This window comes from Crocuta crocuta, unplaced genomic scaffold (assembly GCF_008692635.1).
Source record: "Crocuta crocuta isolate KB4526 unplaced genomic scaffold, BGI_CrCroc_1.0 scaffold27, whole genome shotgun sequence".
NCBI lineage: Eukaryota > Metazoa > Chordata > Mammalia > Carnivora > Hyaenidae > Crocuta > Crocuta crocuta.
The window spans coordinates 966,343-987,829 of NW_027532250.1; positions in this window are offsets into that span (position 1 = coordinate 966,343).

Sequence of the window (21,487 nt, forward strand, 5' to 3'; positions counted from 1 at the left end):
GGGGCTGGTGGGGGGGGGGGGGGCGGCTGGCACCTGGCGGGTGGAGGCCAGAGAAGCTGCCCCATGTCCTGCGGTGCCCAGGACAACTGTCACCGAGAGCGACCGGGGCGCAAACATCACCAACCCCCCGGGTGGAGACACCTTGAATGACCCGCTTTTCCCTCCCTCCGTTGGCAGCCCCGCCCTTGGTTGATTCCGGCCAGACTTGGGCTAGAATAGGGTTAAATCAGCCTCAATTGCTTTTGTGCAACTATGATTTGTTTCATAGATCTCTTAAAAATTTTTTTAATGTTTATTTTTGAGAGAGACAGAGACAGAGAGACAGTGTGAGCAAGGGAGGGACAGGGACAGAGGGACACACAGAATCCGAGGCAGCTCCAGGCTCTGAGCTGTCAGCACAGAGCCCGACGCGGGGCTCGAACCCACGAACCGTGAGATCCTGATGTGAGCCGAAGTCAGGCGCTCAACTGAATGAGCCACCTGGGCGCCCCATCATAGATCTCTTTAAATCAAGTCACGCTGCGTTCTGAAGTCAAGTAAATGTACCTGAAGTGGGAACCTGGTGTGATTACAATTATTTGCGAATCCAGAATCACACGTCACCAGTAGACGGCCCGCCTCAAAATAAGTACAGTGAAGGCACAGGAGGTATTCATGATGGACATGGCTGTCCGGGAAGGTTCTGAGCACCAGGCTCCCTCTTCTGTGGACAAGCAGACAGCCTTGCAGGCCGTGGAGACTTTCTCCCCGGAGGAAGGACCTGCAGAAATCAGCTTTCTTTCTCTGCGAGGTGATACTCCCTCTGGCCCTGTCTGCAGGTACCTGCATCTTCTCGGGCTGGGGTCCAGCACACCTCATACTAAGGGAGACCACTGCCCCCCCTTCTTAGGGCCACCAGGGAGCTGGTCCCCGCTCTGGGAGACTCTAGGAGGGAACGTCAGTATAGCCACACCCTGCGATCCCATGCAAGCTACACAAGCTTTCTCAGCCTCAGTTTCCTCACCTGTAAGATGGGGATATTGTATCCACAGCCAGCGTGGTGTGAGCATTCAGTGGGAGAACAAACCCACATTCGAAGCTCAGCTCAGTGCTGAGCATGATTGCTGCTTAAGAGTTTCACTCGTATCATGATGCATCATCCAAAAAAACAGCAGTAGGGCTATAGTCTCTGCTACGATGCCTACATATCTTTAATGAGATTGATGCTTTATATTAATATGTCCACATGCACATGCACAGAAACCTATAAGTTCTCTAAAAGCCAAATTGCCCTTCCTGACCTTCAGATCCCTCGAGGACTCTACATAAAGCTGTGATTTCCCAGCCGGCTTCCTCCTTCTAACGTGCCTGGAACAGCTCCCTTGCCCAGATCTCCACTCAGCCCTGAAGTTCTCAGGAGGCCCGGATGGACTTGGACTCCATGAGCCTAGAGAGGTGTTGGCCGAAGCCATTGGAACCCAGACCCAGGAGGGATGGAGGGTCCCGTCTGAGCTCCCCTGTCCCTTGTTTCTTGTTCCAAGCAAGGCTCCTACGGGTGCCCCACCCCCCACCCCCCACTGCCCAGCCTCCCTGCCCAGACAAAGCCCAGACCGGTCCCTGTCCCAGCCAGGGAGCCGGGGCTTGGCCTGGCTAAAGGGGTCATTTCCTGGGGTTGGAGCCCACCTGCCCTGCTTCTGACGTGAATGGGTGGCATTTGGACTTGAGGTTCAGGGTGCAAATCATCCCAGGAGTTAAATGCTTGTGAGGGAGGATGTCCGTAGCTACAAAATGACGATAATAATCCTTCCGACCTCCAGGGGCCGAGTCAAGGATCTGGTGGGACAGTGTAGTCAGACACTTTGCCTGGGGGCTGGGACACAGTGATCCTAAAATAAAGGGCAGCTACTGTGAGTATTTTTAGATCACGCAGAGCTTTGCCCATGGGAAACGGACCCGCCTAGCCCGCAGTAGTCAGTAAACAGAAAGTCGAGGANNNNACTGTGGGCCGGAATTTTTTTCTTTCCTTTTTTTTTAAATTTAAAAATGTTAATGTTTATTTATTTTTGAGAGAGAGACAGAGACAGCACAAGTGGGAGAGGGCCAGAGAGATATGGATTCAGAGACACAGAATCCGAAGCAGGCTCCAGGCTCTGAGCCATCAGCACAGAGCCCAACGCGGGGCTCGAACCCGCGAACCGTGAGATCATGACCCGAGCTGCAGTCGGACACTTAATCGACTGAGCCACATAAGCGCCCCGAGCCAGAGTTTGTTCTAAAAAGCAAGTTCTGATGGAGTTTTTGGACTCTCTCTGCTGCCAGGTGGTGATAAGAGCTATGGAGAAAAATGAAGGCAGGAGAGAGATGGTGTGTGTGTGTGTGTGTGTATGTGTGTGTGTGTGCAATTTAAATGTACAGTGGTTTAAATCTCAAAGGGGTGGCAGCATTTGTGTAACAATCTAACCAAAATGAGGGAGTAACCCACTGGAATAGAGAGGAGCCTATTTCAAGTAGAGGAAACAGCCAGTGCAAAGGCCCTGGGGCATCTGAGGACTGGCAGGGAAGCAGGTGGGCAGGAGCAGAGGGAGCTGGGGGAAGAGCGGGCAGAGTGTGCAGAGGCAGGGGGAGGTGGAGCCGGACCTGAGTCACAGCCGAGATGTCGTGACATGTGGATCCGTGGGAAGATCATGAGCAAAGAAGCGACAAGGACTCCACTCGCACCTTACCAGGACCCCTTGGGCTCCTGAGATGCTGACGTGAGGGAGTCGGAGCCAGGAGCCCAGGGGGAGGCAATCGCCGGCATCTGTCTGGGTGAGAAACGGTGTGGGTAGCAGCGCGGTGGCATCTTCTGAAAGAAGTGCTCACGTTCAGAGTCTATTTGTTGACCGGTTCAGAGCCAAACGAATGCGGGGAGAAGAGATGCCAGGTGTCCAGAAGGACTCACTCCTGCCTTGCGTGTCTGAGCTCCCCATTGTGCTTTCTGTCCGGGCCCCCTTGTGCGGAGAGAGAGGGTGGGGGGAAGGACAGAGCTGGTCGGAGGCTCCCGGAACGGCTGCAAAGGGTGTGAAAGCTGGCAGAGAGCAGGCCCTTGACCTTGGCTTGGCAGGAGCCAGGACCCCCAGGGCCGCACTCTGGCCAGCGGGTTGGGTAGACAGAAACTCCGAGCTTCCCAGGCTGGGCGGGGCACGGCCGTCTGCACATCCCGTCTCCCACAGAGGCTTAGATCCATGCGAGGGCAGGCGCTGTGTTATTTCAGCTGAAGGCGGCAGGGACCCCCCGCTGCACGGACCAGGGAGAGGCTGGGAAGGACATTCCTGGGCTGGGTGGGGGCTAGGTCCCGGGGGTGCAGATGCTCCCCGTCGTCTCATGGAATATTCCGTGTGGACCGGGCTTCAGTCCTGGGCGGGGAGGCACCAGAAAGGGCGTCTGGGTTCCTGGGGGGCAGTGTTTGGGGAAGCCCAAACAGGTGACTGTTCACAAATAATCTGGAATGGCAGAGAAAAGGAGGGAGGGAAAAGGGGGAGGCAAAAATCGGGACGTGAGGAGAGCGTCAGGCAGAGGCAGGAATGAGCGTTTCCTCGTGAACGTCTCTGCATGGCTCACGCCCTGGTGTGTACTGAGCGCCTGCGTGGGGCGGACACTGGTCCCCGCGGGCCCCCCCCCCGCCTGCTCCACTGTGCCCTGTGTTCACCCCACAGCCTGGGATGTTCTCTCCGCTCCCCCGACCCAAGGATGGGCCGAGGGCTCCCTCCCCCTGAGAACCAAGCTCTCCTCTCTCTCCAGGGCTCTGTCTTACGTGGGTTCCACGCTTCTCCCCCGGGACCGTCCGGCCCTCTGGGACATTCGGTGGGGTCGCAGGCATATTTGGCTGTCAAGACTCGGTGAGGCAGGGGATGCCCCTGGCGTGGGGTGGGTAGAGTCCAGGGACCCTGCTGGAATCCAGCGATGCCAGGGTGGCCGGCCGCAGAGAACGACCCGCCCCGGACGTGGGTGGCGTGGAGGTTGGGAAGCCCTGTGCTCGGGGCAGTGGAGGGTGGGCGTCTCGGGCCGAAGCACGTCGCTGCCCCCACCTCTGGCGCTGGCTTCAGGCACTTCCCATGAGCCAGGACTGTTCTGACCTTCCTGCCTCCACGATGTCCTCTTTTTCTCTCAGCCCCCCCAGGAAGACCTGTAAACTGCCCCATTTAACAGTTAAGGGACTGAGGGGCTGTCGTTGGACTTGGGGGTGGGGACAGAGGGAGGTGGAGAGCCCCCGGAGTTGAGACACGGCTGCCGCTGGCATTTTAAAAGAGCACACCGCCCCCCCACAGACCTGGGGAGGCACCACGTCCGCCCCCCTGTGCAGCCCATGCTTCTCTGGGCTCATGGCCATCACGGACGCGGGAGCGTGCCTGCCGTCTGGGAGCCCTTGTTCTCACATCCACGGACGTGCCCCCGGGTCCACCCGGGAAAGGACTGGCCGCCTCAGCTGCTGGGGTCTCTACCAGCAGAAAGCTCTCTGCGGGCAGCCCTGGGGTTAGACAGCTGTTCTGCCCAACGCTCATCCCTTCTGAGGTGGCCAGTGTCCTCTGACTGATGGACACAGGGTTATAAACACGTGGCCAGCTCAGCTCTGCTCAGGACAAGTCCCCCTGGGGTGGACTGCGGCTCTGATGGGACCTGGACCCCCGCCCCCTTCTTCCTCTCCAACCCCTTCACCAGCGTGGATCCTTCGGGTGCCCCCTCCCTTACCTACATCTCAGGGTCTGCTTCCTGGGAACCTTGGCCAAAACGGTCCCCATCTCTCTCTGCAAATTCCTCCTGGGGTTCTCTGCTCCCTCACCTGCTCCATGGAGACAAAAGTGACTTGAAACCCTGAACAGAATCCTGCCACTTCCTGGGTTGACCCCTTCTGTCAGCTCCTACAGCAGTTAAAAGAAAATTCAGTCTCCACTTTGCCTGCACACATGGAAATGTCACCTCCTCCGGGAAGTCCATCCTGACCTCTCTGGACAAACCACACTCTGCTCTGCTTTCTGTCAGCCCCTCCAGCCGGCAGTCAGTCAGCAGCGGCAAAAGAACGTTGCCAACAACGGTGCCGATGCATTTGGGAGAGGACCCGTCCCCAGCCGAGTTCCCGGATGAGAACACAGCCCTGCAGACACCTCAGCTGCAGCATTTTGAGACCCTCGTGAAAGAACCCACCTTAGCCATGCCCACACTCCAACCCACGGACACAATTGTGAGGTGATAAAAGTGTGTTGTTTGAGGCCACTGACTTTGCAATCATTTGTTAGGTGGCCATAGAAAAATAATGCCCTTATTAATAGAAAAGTGGTCAATGTCACATGTATGCCAGCAGACATTCATTAGATGGTATTGTTGTTATCACATAATTCATTTATCCAACACTGAGGTTTATCACAGGGAAGCTCTGTATCTTGCAGAAATGCCGATGCTTTGCCCAGCAAACTCTGGAACCCCAGGGCTGTGTGGGCTCCGTTTGGGGATGTCCCTTGTCTGCACATTATTAGCAGGCCAGCTTTAACCGACTTTGAGAACTGAGAGTCTCCTGAGCTTCACCTCAATCTGATCCTCAGGAAAATTAAAAGTATTTTTAAAACTATAAAACATATCAAAAATTCAAAGAAAATTGTAAGTATTAAAACCAAAGGGGTGTGTGTGTGGGCGTGCCCATGTGTGATGTGTGCACATGTGTGCACATCTGTATGCATGCGTTTCTATGCACGAAGCTGGTCAAGGCCAGGGTAGGCAAAACAGCACTGCTCTGCCTCCCGCCGACTTGGGCTCAAGCCCCGAGTAGCTGCAGGGAGTGGGAAAGGGAACGGGGAGTGTCTGCATGGGTCCCGATCTCCGGCCGCCCGTCAGCAGGGAGACGGGACACAGACGTCAATATCCACAGCAAAGGCGCGACTCTTTAGGTACAATTTAGCAGAAATGAGTCATCCTGCAGACATAAACATTTTAATCGGAGTGACAATTTATTCAAACAACTTGACAGTGCTCACACATGCAGAACAGATGGGCCAGGGTACGGGGCCCCGAAAGGGAGCTGGTGGGGGAGGAGCCCCCAGCAGACACTGAGCGAGCTGCTGGGGGTACAAAATGGAAGATAATGGGCTCTCTGTCCCTTCCTGCCAGCAGACGGGCTTCTGGAATGAGCACAGGTCCCTACCCTCAGGGAAACCCGCCTGCGCTTCCAGACGCCTCTGTCTGATGTCCAGACTACAGGAGACGGGAGGGAAATTCTGGAGAGAGGAAGGCCAATCACTTATTCATTCAGCTATTGGAAGAATTTGCCGAGGCTCAGTTATGAGCCAGGCATGGTGCTGGATGGTGTGTGTGCATGTGTGTGTGCACATGTGCATGCACTTGTGCCCACACATGTGTGAGTGAGTGCACATATATGTGAGCAGATGCGCCTGTGTGTGCACAGCCTAAACTATTATTAATGTCTTAGGGTGTTGCATTTGGTGTTGCGTAGTTGCCTGAGGCGGGCCCAGAAGTAGCCCCAGGACAAGGATTTTAGTCAAAGGGTTGGTTTGGGAGATGACCCTGGGGGGGGCTCCCCCAGGGTGAAGGAAAGGAGGGAAGGAAGGTCACCCTGCCAGCCACTGGGGCTCAATCTCACCGGACCCCTGGGAGGTGGTACAGGCCATGCCTCAATGGGTGTCCTTCCCATGGGGTCAGGGGGCCAGGCATTTGTCCTTCACTCCTACTCTCTTTCCCTTATGTCACTTGTTCTGGAAGAAGACACTGCCATGTTGAGGACACTCAAGGAGTCTATGGAGAGATGCTCATGGCAAAGGGACCGAGGCCTCCTGCCAACAGCCATGTGAGGGCGCCATCTTGGAAATGGGCCTTCCGGCCCCGGCCAAAGCCTTCAGATCATACAGCGCCTGCTGGCATCCTGATCCCAACCTCACGAGCGATGCTGGGCCAGACCCACCCAGATCAGCCCCATCCAAACTCCCAATGCACAGAAAGTGTGACCCAGTGTCTGTGGGGGTAGTTAGCTATGCGACAACAGGTAACTCATCTGATACCTATTTCTCCAATCAATCCTAAAGGGACACGCATATTACTTGAGGACTGTCACGATCCTCCTTGCACAGATGAGGGGACCAGGGCAGAGAGGTGGGGCCACCTTTCGTAGTGACACGGCCAAACATTGTCAGAGCTGGGATTAGATCCCGGGTCTGTCCCGCCCCGAGACTGCCAGTCAGCGTTCTCCAGAGGGAGCAAATCAACAGGATGTACAGAAGAGAAGACGCAGTATAGAAATTGCCTCGTGAGGCTATGGAGCCCAGTACGTCCCACGATCTGCCGTCTACAAACAAGAGGCCCGGGAAAGCTGTTGGTGTAATTCAGTCCTATTCCGAAGGCCTGAAAACCAGTGGGGGTGAGAGGTGGGAGAGCTGGATTTGGGGCAGGGGTGGGGGGCTGGTGATGAAGAGACCTGGTGCAAGTCTCAAAACCCAAGAACCAGGGGAACCAATGGATGTCTGAGCTCAGGCAGAGAGAGTGAGTTTGTCCACCATCCGCCATTTTGTTGTGCTCAGATGCCCGGTGGGTGGGGTCCTGCCCCCGGTGCTGAGGACGCCTTCTTTGCGCGGCGTACTGATTCACATGCTGATCCCTTCCAGAAGCCCCCCCCACACACACACAGAAATAAAGTTTTACCAGTCATTTTACACATAAAATTCATCACCAGAGACCAATTCCCTCCACCCCGTGGCATACACATCCTCTCTCTGTCCCACCTCCCGGTGGGGAGTCAGAGGAAAGACGGGGGGGTTGGGGTGACATTGAACTGGATCCAGGTAATTTAAGCCTGTGCTCTCCTTTTCCTCAGTGATAAGTTCACCAGGTAAGAGTCGTGAGGGAGCGGCAAGCCCCTCACGTGCAGGGCAGACGTGCTGGAAGAAACCTTTGACCAGCAGGCCACCGCCTCCGAGCAGGGGTGAGTTGTGGCCCCTCCTCCCGTTGCACGTCTTCTGAGTGTAGACTCTTCCCCATTTATCTCCAAATATAATCACCAGCTACCCACCTCCCCCCCTTCCCAAGCAAGTGGAATGGTTTCGCGATTTAATTTAATCACCCACTGAGTTTCCAAAATTAATTTCCTGTTAGAAATAAATATTGTACTATGAATTATAAATCAGACCAGGCGGTAATTTACAGAGAACCTGTCATTTAAAATTGCCACTGTTGTTCTCCGCAGCAAAGTGAAGCGGGGGCGCTTAGGGTGTCCCTGGGATTGAGAATGTTCGTGGACTCTCAGGGAAGGGCAGGTGGGAAGGGACGCGGTGTCCCCAGAGGGAGACCCCGGCTGCCTGGGGAGGGTTTCCCCAACGAGCTGCTTCTACTGCCACTGATTCGGGTCTTCCAGTCTTCAGAGCGTGGCCGCCGGTCGGCAATGATGAACCACACGGTCCCTGCCGTGGGGCCTGGGACCTCGTAGTGTGTCCCCTGCGGAGTGTGAGGCCCATGGGAAGGGCCCGTGTGGCGCTCGGAACGATCACGGGGCTGCTCTGCTCTTGCAATGCCAGCGTCCAGGGTCTTCACACAAACCCGATGAGGTAGGTTCTGTGATGGGGACCCTTTCACGGATGAAGACACCGAGGCCCAGAGAGCTCACATCACGTGTCCAAGATGGTGGATCACCAGGTGGCACTGTCCATGAACAAGACAAGACAGCACCCCTGCCCCGAACACCTCCCCGGTGGGCAGGGCGACAAACCCAGGGCCAACAGTCCCAGTAGCAGGAAGGCTGGCGGAGGGACGCAGCCTGCTGTCTGGGCTTTTCAGGGAGGAGTGAAGATCTTGAGGTTATGGGGGAAGAGACGGGAGGGTCTGGTGAGCTGGCACTTACATACGGAAGCACCTCGGGTGAGCGATGCCACAGGTCAGCGGTGCAAAGCCCCAGGGAAATACATACTGGCTGGTGCGGCACTTCCAAAAGTGAGGGGGGGCCTTTATGGTGAAGGAGTCAGATAAGACCCTTGTCCCAAAGTAGTTCCCAGTTCGGGGAAGAAGATAATAAATCTGCAGGCGACCCCAGGGCAGTGTGACAAGCTGTGATGAGTAGCAGGCTGCAGGGGGCTTCCTGATGGCTTCCTGCATCCCCTGTGTGGCCCTAGGAGCGTGGAGGTCTTGCAGGGTCTAGCCCCGTCTTGCAGGGGTGGGGTACCGAGAGGTGAAGTGACTTCCCCGGGTGCCTGGCAGACCGCAGGCCTGACCGACTGGCTGCCTGCAGGGGCCCCGAGTGATCACTGGGAGCCTTGCCGCTTCTTCCCCGATTCTCAGGATATTGTTGAACGAGCTGGTCAGGTGAGGCCCGCAGCTGAGGGGCCCCACTCCCGAAGCAGATATTTCTCTCCTTCCAGACAGTCCTTTGCATCACTTAGGCTTTCTAGAGCAGGTCCGGAAGCCTAAGAAACAAAACTAGTGAGTAAACGAGCTAAGAAACAAAGAGACATTTGTTGGCTCACTTTTGCTGGGAATTCCAGGAGTCTGTGGCTGCAGGTATGGCTGGATCCGGGCGCACAAGCCCTGTCTGGATTCCTTGTCTCATCTCATTTGATTCTGCTCAGCTTCTGTTCTCTTCCAGAAGAGAGGCGGCCCTGTCCCCCACCGCAGGATGGGGTCCCTGCTGTGCAGGTGTCCTCACAGTGTCACTCCTGTGGGGAGACAGCCACGAAGGGAAGAGCCTGACGCGGCCCACCCGCTGTGGGGAGAAGGACAGGTGCCGTACTGGCCCATTGCATCGCACGGAGCCAAGGTGGGGCCCGAGCCCTTGCGTGGGCCGCCGCAGCCAGCCCGGGGACGTGCCCACAGCGGCGTCTGCTTCCTGCGGGGCCTGGGGTGGGCCCCCTCGGGTGGGTCCTGGGAGAGACAGCCATCTGAGTGAGGGCAGAGCCCCTAAGTCAGGGGTAGTGTTTCCACCCCCCTCCAGCCCCGCCTGCCGTGCGGTGGAGACGAGGCCAGCACTTGGGGGGCCGAGGGGGCCTTGCCGGCCTGGGGCCCTGTGCCCACAAAGCTTGGCTGACCAGGGTTGGCTGGAGAGAGTTGCTATCCTGCCCGTCCCTCCTCCTCCTCCTCCTCCTCCAGCCCCACGATCCAGGGGGCCCGGCTTGTGACCATGCCAGGAGCACTGCCCCTCCCCCACCAGCACCCGACTTGAGTTCGGTGCCCTCCAGCTCAGCCCGGAGGCCAGCGCGGGCATCCAGGGCGCTGACTGCCAGCCCCACTTCTCCACGCGAGATGGAAGCCACGTCCTGCGCAGGTCGCCGCCCCCCACGCGGTGGGCAGGCCAGCCAGCGGGGTCCCCAAGAATGTGCCCCGCTGTGGCCGGAGCAGCTGGGCAGAACCTCAGGCCTTGCTTCTCGCAGGTTTCCCTCAGCGCATGAATTCCTCTTTCTTCGCTGCCTTTTCATCTGGCCCCAGGCGCGGTCCCCTGGGGGCACGGAGAAGCAAAGCAAATATTTACCTGAAGCTGTTTGGCTTGGTTTAGGCCAAAAGCCTTTGGAAACTGTGGAGTGGAAAGAGCCAGACCCTCGGGTTTGTCCTCTCCNGGGGCTGTGCAGGGAAGCAAGAGCCGGGGGCGCCTGGGTCCCAGATCTTTAGTGACTGGGGTTCTAGTCTGCTAACCCCCGAGGGTCATGCGTGCAATGTCAAGGGTGGCCCGGGGAAACTTTTTTCTAATTGTGGTAAAATAGATATAACTTAAAATTCACCTTTATTTTTAAACGTTTATTTCTTTATTTTGAGAGAGAGAGTGAGAGAGAGAGCACGAGCAGGGGAGAGGCCGATAAAGAGAGTGACAGACTCTCTCAGTGCAGAGCCCGACGTGCGGCTCCATCTCACGAACCATGAGAACAGGAGCTGAAACCAAGAGCCGGGTGCTTTCACGACTGAGCCACCCAGGAGCCCCTAAAATTTTTTCAGGGAACAGTCCAGTGGCACGAATACACTTTGCGTGGCCAGGAGACCCTCCCCAGTGCCCGTCTCCAGAACGTTCCCATCTTCCCAGCCTGAACTTCTGTCTCCAGAACCAGCTCTCCATCTCCCTGCCCCCCTCGGCCCCGGCCTTCATTGTCCTACTTCCCGTCTTCACGGATGTGCACGAATGTGACCAGCCAGGCACCTCCTTGTGGTTGATTGAATGTTTGTGTCCCCCGGATTCACACATTGAGCCCTAACCCCCAATGTGACGGTGACCGGAGGCAAGGAGGTCCCCAGGGTGGAGGCCACGTGGATAGGATCAGCCTCCTTACACTGCAGCCCCCCTCCGGAGCCCCCTCCCTCGCCTCCTCCACGTGAGGATGTGTCAGGAGCTGGCTGGCTGCACCTCCTCAGAGGACAGACCCGACCAGGCTTGGCATCTTGCCCTTGGACTTCCAGCCTTCAGACTGTGGGAGGTGAGTTTCTGCTGTTCGGGCCCCCAGGCCGTGGACTTTTCTTACAGCGGAGCCCGTGGGCTACAACACTCCTATAAGCGAACCACACAGTACCTACGCTTTTGTGACCTGCTTCGCCCACATCGGATAACGGCTGCCGGGTTCATCCAGGGTGGAGCAGACTTTTTCTAAGTCCTTGCGGCTGGAATGTTTGGCAGAATGTTCTTGACCTTCCTAAAACCCGCCTGGGCTGTACGGATCCCCCGTCACATGGCCCGATGTTTGTCAGCCTGAGACCCACAGAGATAATTTGGTTACTTTGGGACCAAACTGAATGATCACGGGTGTGCGGACAGTGGGGTTAACCATGCCCTTGACAGATGGACACTCAGGGCCGACTGTGCGGCGAATTTCCATTTGTCTGGCCCAGAATTGACCTCACGAGAGGCCTCCTAAATTGGGCCACGTCCATGTTCACTGGTGGGTTTTAAGTGACAGCAGAAAGGGTTGGGGAAACTTTCTCTGACCTCCAGCCTGTGGAGGTGTGCGAGGCGCTGAGCCCTGGGACCTCGCTCCGTCCGGGTACTTAGCAGCAAAGCTGCTCTCCCAGACCCCTGCGGGCACTGCCCTTTCTGTTGGGGCCGCGCTGTTTTTTGCCAGAGTGCGTCTTTCCTTGGCGGAAGCTCTATCCTTGCAGATGCGTCTAATTTGTTTTTTTTTTTAATTTTTTAAATGTTTTATTTATTTCTGAGAAAGAGAGAGAGGTAACGTGAGCAGGGGAGGGTCAGAGAGAGAGGGAAACACAGAACCCAACGTAGGCTCCGGGCTCTGAGCTGTCAGCACAGAGCCTGACGCGGGGCTCAAACCCACGAACCGCATGAGATCATGACCTGAGCCAAAGTCGGACGCTTAACCGACTGAGCCACCCAGGCGCCCCAGATGCATCTAATTTGGAAGGAGCGGTGCATGCTGACTTTGCCCACCAGCATCCCTCAGAGGGCACTCCAGGGGCCACCTGCCCCCACCCAAGGACAGGGAGTCACCCACAGAATCTACAGTTATCGTCATCTCCCAGGGACATTCTTTACCCACCAAAGGCTGAGGACAAATAGATTCTTTTACATTTAAATTTTTTACAGCAAGTTGCATTACTTTCATAATCAAATAGAAATCAAGATACATAGAGGTTTTCCGTTTTCTTTTTCAGGTTGTTTCCATCTCCCTCAGCTCCCCCTTCTTTTTTTTAGAAAAATGTTTAACGTTTATTTATCATTGAGAGACAGAGAGAGACAGAGCATGATCATGGAAGGGGCAGAGAGAGGGGGAGACACAGAATCGGAAGCAGGCTCCAGGCTCCGAGCTGTCAGCACAGAGCCTGATGCAGGACTCGAACCCACAAACCATGAGATCATGACCTGAGCCGAAGTCGGAGGCTCAACCGGATGAGCCCCCAGAGGCCACCTCCCCCCCTTCCTTAACTGGAGTTAAGACCTTGCTCAGAGATATCGCAGCACCTCCCCACCTGGACCTTCTGATCCAGGGGCCCGTGTATGTGGACAGTTCCCGGATGCCATCAAGCGAAGTGGGTTTGAGGTGAGTGGGGAGCAGAGCTCGCCCTCCAGGAAGTTCTGGGACCAAGCCGCCAGCCATGCACCCGGGAAAACTCCCTGTGCTTGAGGCTCGCTGCCTGTGTGGCCCCAGTGGCCAGCGGGGCGCCAGCAGATCAGGCAGACGGGCCCAGCCTCCCTGGAGAAGTCGCAGCGAAAGGCCAGCGCGGGGGCCTCTGGTGTGATGGCCTCTTATTCTTTACTAGACAGCACACAATACAGCTGATGAAAGGGATGCATTTGGGGGCCCTTCCAGAACCTTCTAAAAGAGCTGCTCTCCAAGCCTCCGTGGCCCTGGCAGGACCTTCGGAGGGAGTGCTGGGCATCAGGGACGCCGAGTCCGCCGGGGCCACGGCCTCACCTCAGAGGCTCCACCCTGACCGTTTCCTTCACGGTACTTGGCCCAGCGGTTAGCACGCAAGTGACTCCCTCGTCCCCCACGGCCTCAGTCTCCCGCCCTGTGCTGCGCTCCCCAGGGCCACGGCCACAACTGTGGTGTTTGCTCCTGTGTCCCAGGACTGGGCACACAGTGGGCCTGCGGGATGCACTGCTCAGCTCCACAGATAGAGGGCATATGATCCCCAAGCCGTCTGCATTCAGGGAGTCACTGAACAGCCATTCTGTCCCCTGGGGGCCTGTCCTGTGCCAGGAACTTTGCTGGGCACGGAATCCACTGGAAACAAGAGCCCCGCTGGGTCCGAGAACTGCATGGTGTCGTGGAACAGACGCGGGATTTGGAATCCGAGAGACAGGTGTTGGAGCATCACAAGCAGGCACTTAGCTGGGTGCACTTGGACGGCAAAGCACCCTGAGCCTCAGTTTCCCCAGCTCTAAGATGAACACAACGACAGCAGCTACTTCCTCTGACCGCCAGGCGGATTGGAGAAGGTGTCCGTACTGCAGTCAACAAAACGCTTAGCACGAAGTAAGTGCTCAACAAATTACCTCCAGTATCAACTCCCTAGAGCTGTTTGTGGCTTCAGACACAACATCTATGTTCTCATGTTTCTGGAGGCCAGAAGTGTGAAATGTGTGCCTTGTGGAGGCCCCGAGAGAGACTCCGCTCCATGCAACGTCCCCAGCTTCTGCTGGAAGCTCCAGTCTCTGACTCCACTGTCACATGCCCCTTTCCTGTGTGTCCCTATGTCTTAGTGTCCCTCCGCTCTTTTAAGGACACCGCCCGCTGGATTGAAAGCCCCCCAATATGACTCCACTGCTTATACTTGCAGAGACCCGATTTCCACGTGAGGCCACATTCTGAGGTTCTGGGTGGATTTGGGGGGGGACACTCGTCAGCCCAGAACACCCTTTATTGTTCTTGGGCTTGGTGCTTTGCGGACATTATTTCATTCCATCCTCCAGCCACTTGGGAAGAAGGGACGGTGGGGAGGGACAGGCAGCCCTCAGGACGGGCTGCTGTTTTTTGCCTTTGCTTTGACTCCATCTGTCAAAGACAGACCCTGGTTTGGAGCCCTGTCCTTGACTCTTCTCTCAGAAGGACTGTTCTCCCACGAAAGCAGACAGAGCAACGCAGAGCCAACTTCAAGCACCCTGTGTGCCCAGACCCCACGTCCAAGTTGACGTTGGTGGGGAGGGTACAGCTGGGAGCCCCTCGTGGGAGGCGCTCTCCTGGGGGCCCTGGGCTCCCAGCCTGGCTCGCGGGCTCTGGGGTTACACTCCTCAGTGCGGAGAGCTGTGCTTTCTCCGACATTCCAGTAACAGCCTGGCACGGACCTCATCTTTGCTGGGGACACGGTGAGAGTTCTCTGTTTGACGTCAGTAAAATTCAACCAGGGCGGTTTTGGGGGGGTTGGTCTGAACCCATTCTGAGGACAAAGCCGGAGGGATTCGCTGTGTCTCTGGGGAAAAGTCCGGATCTCAGCCCGAAACCAGGAGGGAATGGTTTCTTGGCATGTGCGCAGCGGCCGACTCCCGAATGGTAACCAAGCTAGACCTTTGCTCTTCAAACTTGACTTTTGCGAGGGCGCCTGGGTGGCTTAATCGGTTGTGTGTCCGACCTCGGCTCAGGTCACCATCTTGCCGTTCGTGGGTTTGAGCCCTGCGCTGGGTTTGCCTCTGTCACCCTGGCAGCACAGAAGCTGCTTCAGACCTCTGTCCCCTTCCTCTGTCCCTCCCCCGCTCATGTTCTCTCTCTCTCCTGTCTCTCAAAATAAATAAAACATTAAAAAGTAAATGAATGAATAAACTTGACTTTCTCACCGCCTGTTCAAGAATAGACCTACCCTGAATGCCACTGCTCAGACTTCAATCTGGAGGTGGTGGGCCACTGACTGGCAGATTCTGGGGCCCCCAAGCCAGTGATTCTGACTTAGCAGGTGGGGTTCAGGACTCTGCCTCTGTAACAGGTTCTTCAGGTCACTGATCCCAGCCGTTTGTGCAAGACCCTTGGGGCAAACTCTGATTCAGCTTGGAGGGAAGCTCTAGCAAGGTTCTAGATCCCCAAGTTCTTCTGCAAGATTAGATTTTTTAAGGGAAGACCCAAGCCAGTGTTTTCCAAAGCCTAGAGTCACGGGCTGAGGGTGAGGTGGTTTTTGGTAGTGTATGCACATGGCATTACATAACACTGGTTTGTGCGGTGCAATAATTATGCACCTTTCAGTCCCTGTGGTTAGCTGAGGGGGAACTTTGCATCTGGCAGGAAGGACCTTTTTTATTTAAAAAAAATTTTTTTAATGTTTTATTTATTTCTGAGAGAGAGAGAGACAGTGTGAGCAGGGGAGGGTCAGAGAGAGAGGAAGACACAGAATCCAAAGCAGGCTCCAGGCTCTGAGCTGTCAGCACAGAGCCCAATGCGGGGCTCGAACCCACGAACTGTGAGATCGTGACCTGAGCCAAAGTCGGACGCCCAACCGACTGAGCCCCCCAGACGCCCCCACAAGACACCTACATCTTTAAAAGAGACCAACACTAAGCGACAGGAGTGACCTCACCTGAGCCTGTGGTGGCTGCTGGGAGCCAAGGGCCCTCTGTCTGCTGACCTGCGTTGCCCAGAAGGCAGGGGGTCGGTGGGGGGGAACATTCTTTGGGACTGACACAGCGGCTCCACACTGAACTCATCCTGACAACTGAAGGCTTGTTGTTCAAAACCTAATTTCATTTCATGTCTAAGTGCTCAGGAGCTGGGGCCGGTGGGGACCTGGGGTCGGTGGGGACCTGGGGTCAGTGGGGACCTGGGCCTGGTGGGGACCTGGGCCCAGTGGGGATAGCCTTTGCCTTCAAAATGGGGAGCCAGATGGTTAAAAAGAGCCTTCCGTGTCTTCAGAAGGCTGATGTTGGCCGCTGCTGGCGCTGGGTCTTCCCACTCCTGCCAGAGACACCTTCCTGGACCTACGGATGGTTGGAGGGTGCCTAGGGGCACACCCATATGGGAACTGTGAAAGGTGGGGTCGAAAGCCAGGTTCCCAGGAAGCAGAGCCTGAGGCAGGGGTTCTCATGCAGGCACTGCATCTGGGAGAGCTCCTGGGAGCAGCTGGAGAGGCTGTGAGGCAGGGAAGGGGGTGAGCAGGGAAGGGGGTGAGCAGGGAAGGAGGTGAGCCTCAGCTGGCGTTTAGACTCCGCCGGGTCCCATGAGGTACGAGCCCTGGAGGGTAGACTCGGCCACCGCGCCGCGTCTGCCTCAGGTGTGGGACAGGGCATTCGAGCCCCCCCCCCGTCAGTCAGCTGGGGGCTGTCGGTGCCCTTGCGGGGGGCGGGGAGGCTCCCCAGTCCGGGACACATTTCCGGAGAAGGGGCGGCAGCGAAAGTCCTGATTTGTGGCTTCTGCCTTTTCTGAGGTGTAAATACTCCCTCGGTGGCCGATTTCAGAGCTGCTCGTGGAGTGACAAGGGCCCACAGGGCCCCTGGCCACTGAGCAGTCCGCCCTCACAAGCCGGGAGGCGCTGGGGGACCAGGAAGGGGTCCGGCGGCACCAGGCCAGCCGGGCGCCCCAGTTCCCTCCCGCCCCGCCTTCCTGCCTCCTCCCCGGGTCCTGCAACCNCAGAGCCGCCTCGGCGCCCCCCTTCCCCACATAACGCACCTGCTTCCTCCCGCACGTGGCTCCACTTACCCCTCACGGCGAGTCTGGGGGTGGACAGAGCACTGCCCCATTTCAGAGACAAGGATGTTGAGGAGGTCACGAGGTGAAATCCCTTGCTCAGGGCCACACAACTTCTCCATAAGGAGGGTGTGACGGCTTGCCTTCTAACCACCAGCATGTCCTTGGCNTGCACGTGGCTCCACTTACCCCTCACGGCGAGTCTGGGGTGGACAGAGCACTGCCCCATTTTAGAGACAAGGATGTTGAGGAGGTCACGAGGTGAAATCACTTGCTCAGGGCCACACAACTTCTCCATAAGGAGGGTGTGACGGCTTGCCTTCTAACCACCAGCATGTCCTTGGCCTCTTTCTGCGTCGCTGCACAGAGCACTGCCTCGTCATTTCATCTGCCGCTCTGTGGTTCCACGGGATGGAGGTGTCCTTCTCTGTCTAAGTGTCCCCTTTGCCTGGGCTTCTGTTTGGTTCCTTTCTTTATCCCTTTCCTAACCGGTGTTACAGTGGACACCCCCATGCGGACATCATTGCCTTGGCTGGAAGGGGCGGACGGGAGCAGACCGCAGTTCACATCTTCAGAGATTTTGCAGCTGAAACTCCGGGCAGTAAAGGGTTCGCCTCTGCCCAAAGAGAGGGCTGCCTTTGCCCAGGCCCCTGGGAGGCTGTCCTTAGTTCCGCAGAATGTCCAGACTCATAGTGTTGGTCTCCTCGCTGGCATCCTGGTCTATGTGATAACAGCTTGGCCTCCAGAGGGGCTGGAGACGAAGGTTAGATACATGGGCAGTTGACCATGTGTAGGGCCGGGGTCCTGGCAAAGCCCTGGATTCGGGGTCACTGGGACCGTGCCTGGTGGGCGGCGCGCTGTGTGCTGTTACGCGTCATTGCCAGGAACGGTCAGCACTGTCTGTGACTCCATGGGGAGGGGACGGCTGGAGGCTCTATGCTTGGGACTCTCCTGGGCACTGTCCCCTGAGTCTCCCCTCTCAGCCGATTTACAGCTGTGTCCTTGGCTGTCACAAAGGGCAACCATGAGTATTTCAGCTTCTAGTGAGTTCTGAGTCCTAGTGAATTATCAAATCTGAGAGTGCCCTTGGGGACCCCAGACTTGCAACTGGTGTCAAGGTGGGGGTGGCCTTGGGAACCCCTGAACTTTGCAATTTCTGCTCTGAGAGCTCCTCTTCTGTGGCTGGCACAGGACACAGGGCCCAAGGGGCCCCAGGCTGGTTTCTTGTCCCTAGCACACAGTAGGTGGTCGGCAAACAGTTGTTGAATTGATCCGTTCAACGATGGAAGCCCTTGACACTCGCTGAGGCTCTGATGCTGGTTTTTTTTTTTTAATGTTTTATTTATTTCTGAGAGAGAGAGAGAGACAGCATGAGCAGGGGAGGGTCAGAGAGAGAGGGAGTCACAGAATCTGAAACAGGCTCCAGGCTCTGAGCTGTCAGCACAGAGCCCGACGCGGGGCTGGAACCCACGAACCATGAGATCATGCCCTGAGCCAAAGTCGGATGCTTAACCGACTGAGCCACCCAGGCGCCCTCCAATGTTGGTTTTATTACACCCACTTTATAATGTGAAGTTGGACCCAGAGAGGGGCAGTGACTTGCCCAAACCACACAGCTGAGCCAGGGTTTGAACCCTGGCTTGAGGTTTCAAAGCCACACTTCCTACCGTGCTCCCTCCCTCCCACCGCTGCATGGCTGGAAAATGACAGGCTGAGAATGAGGGGCCAGGGAAGTGGGAGTCGGGGGTGGCGTAGCACCCAGAAAAAATGTACAGCGGGTGCTGGCCCACGGGTAGATCCGATGGGAGGCTCAGAGCTGGGCTCACCAGAGACCTGTCTGTGGCCCGAAGTGACACTCTCTGTCCCACATGTGCGTGTGTGTGGCCTCAAAGAAAGGAATGATGGGGAGAGAGACTGCGAGTCGGAGTGTGTGAGTTATGAAAGGGAGAGCCAGACGAGAGGACTAAGCCCTTTGTTGCTGTGCTTTTATTGCACAAATCTGCACTTCGAATTGGAAGAAAAGGCTTTTTTTCTTTTGGTTGTTATTTGCTTAAGAGAATTGGAGAACCACGAGCTGTCTGGGTGGATGATTAATGGGGAAAAAATTACATTTCGATGAGGTCTCTCCTCCTGAAGGGTGACTCTCATCAAAGGGATGTGTAGAGTGGATGTCAAGTTCATTTCCTCATTTCCGCCTCAGCTGGGGCTGAAAGACATGCTCTCAGGGGGGACCAGGGTAGAGAAGAAGCAGTCGAAGGCTGAGAGGGTTCTCATTAATAATAATTGCAGCTAACATTTACAGATTGCTTCCTACGGGGCCTGGTGCTGCGCTGGGCACGTAGTTTTCTGTGTTGTGTATCGATGACGGCCCTGTGAACTGGGTGCCATGGGTGTCCCCATTTCACAGATGAACAAAATGAAGCTCAGGGAGTAAGGGGGTTGGGTCAGGGTCACAAGGCTTGAAACACTATCACAACTAAATCTGTCTGGCTCTTCAGTCCTGGCTCCTCCTTCGGATTCATTTAAGGGCCGGAAGAAAATCCTTCAAGGATAACCTTGGGCAGGTGTCCATCTGTTCCCAATGGAAGTGTTGGGTGAGCCAGGAAATGCTCCTACTCTGAAAATGTCCATCCAAGCTCTTGTGTGTGGTCACCTACCCATCCCCCGACAGGGCCCCAACAGGTGCCTCCGTCCTGCCTGTGGCGACAGTGGTTTGTGACCAGGAGGGAATGGAGGAGGCTCTCTTCCCGCCGCTGTGGGATCCAGGAATGCGGAGTTAAGAAGAGGCTCTTCTTCCTCCCTCAACTTGAGATCCAGTCCTGCCCCAGCCCCTCAAGTTCACCAGAGACGGGCCATCGGCATGTGCAGCAGTGGACAGGCTTCAAGACAGCACGTGGGGAGGACATGCTGGCCACAGGGTCACTGAGCGTCTCAGGTGGGGGCTGCCTTGGCCAGTGTGAGAGAATCAAGGCAGCCAAAGCTCTCTCTTCCTTGTCCCCTGGTGGCTCCAAGAGGGTTCTTCTGTGGGAAACTGTTGCATAATATGGATCAGGATTCATCCTTTACTTCTTCAAATATTTACAAACATGCTGGACGCTTAGGTTACAGCAGTAAGAAGAATATCATGATTTCTGTCCTTATGGAACTAATGGTGGATGGATGGGTGGACGGGTGGACGGGTGGACAGGTGGACGGGTGGACGGGTGGATGGATGGGTGGATGGATGGGTGGATGGATGGGTGGACGGGTGGACAGGTGGACGGGTGGATGGATGGGTGGATGGATGGGTGGATGGATGGACGGGTGGACGGGTGGACGGGTGGATGGGTGGATGGATGGGTGGATGGATGGGTGGATGGATGGATGGATGGGTGGATGGACNGGATGGACAGATGGATAGAAAGGCACAGAGACAGACAGAATGCCTGAGCTCAAATCTCAGCTCCTCCTCTCACTAATGAGTGACCTTGGACAAGTTGCTTAACATCTCTGTGCCCCAGTTTCCTCATTTGTTAAGTGGGAGTGATTATACTGTCAACTTCAGAGGGCTTTTCTGGAGATAAAATAAGTAGATACATAAAGTGCTTAGAGCAGGGTCTGATAAGTGCTATGTGAAGGTTGGACTACACTAGTGGAGGAGACAGATATTAACAAAAGAATAACACAAAAGCATAAAGTTGTAACCGTGACAAATGCTACAAAGGAGAGGAGAAGATGCAGGAAGAATATTAGGCGGGGGAGGGAGAGGGAGGGAGAGGGAAAGGAAGGTTGGCCAAGGTAGGAAGGAAAAAGGAGGTGAGATGAGAATTAGGTTCAGAAGTGGCCTGGGTGATGAAGGCTGAGAAGAGCATTTCAGGCTCAGGGAACAGCATGTGCAAAAGCCCTGTGGTGGGCAGTTATGATGAGAACAAGGTCATGTGGCTAAAGCTCAGGGACAGGTATTGCAAGAGAAGGGTCAGGGCTGGGAGAGCAGGAGAGGCTGACCTGGTGGGGGGTTCAGAGAGTAATGGGGGACCTCACCCCAGAGCAGAGAGAGGGATAGAAAGGGAGGGAGGAGAGGGTCTGATCGTATTTACATTTCAAGAAGATTGAGATTGGCAAAAAACAAATCCTAAGTGACAGTGCTGAGGGCCTGGGGAGCCCCGGGTTGGTCACCTGTTAATGGTGCTGGCAGAGGCCCTGGACTCCGCGGGGCTGGGGGGGCGGGCCCACCAACGGGCTGTGGGGGAGCCAGCGGGCAGGGCCCAGACCCCCACCCTCACTTCATACAAAGCAGACCTTTGAAAATATTTTGTCTGCTACACCCTTGGGGACTTTCACAGAAAATATCATTCAAGAAAACTTCTCTCTGTTCTAATGAAAGAAAAGAAAGGAAAGGGGAGGGGAGGGGAGGAGAAGGTCAGAGGAAGGAAGTAGAAGGAAGGGGAGGGGAGGAGAGGGGAGGAGAG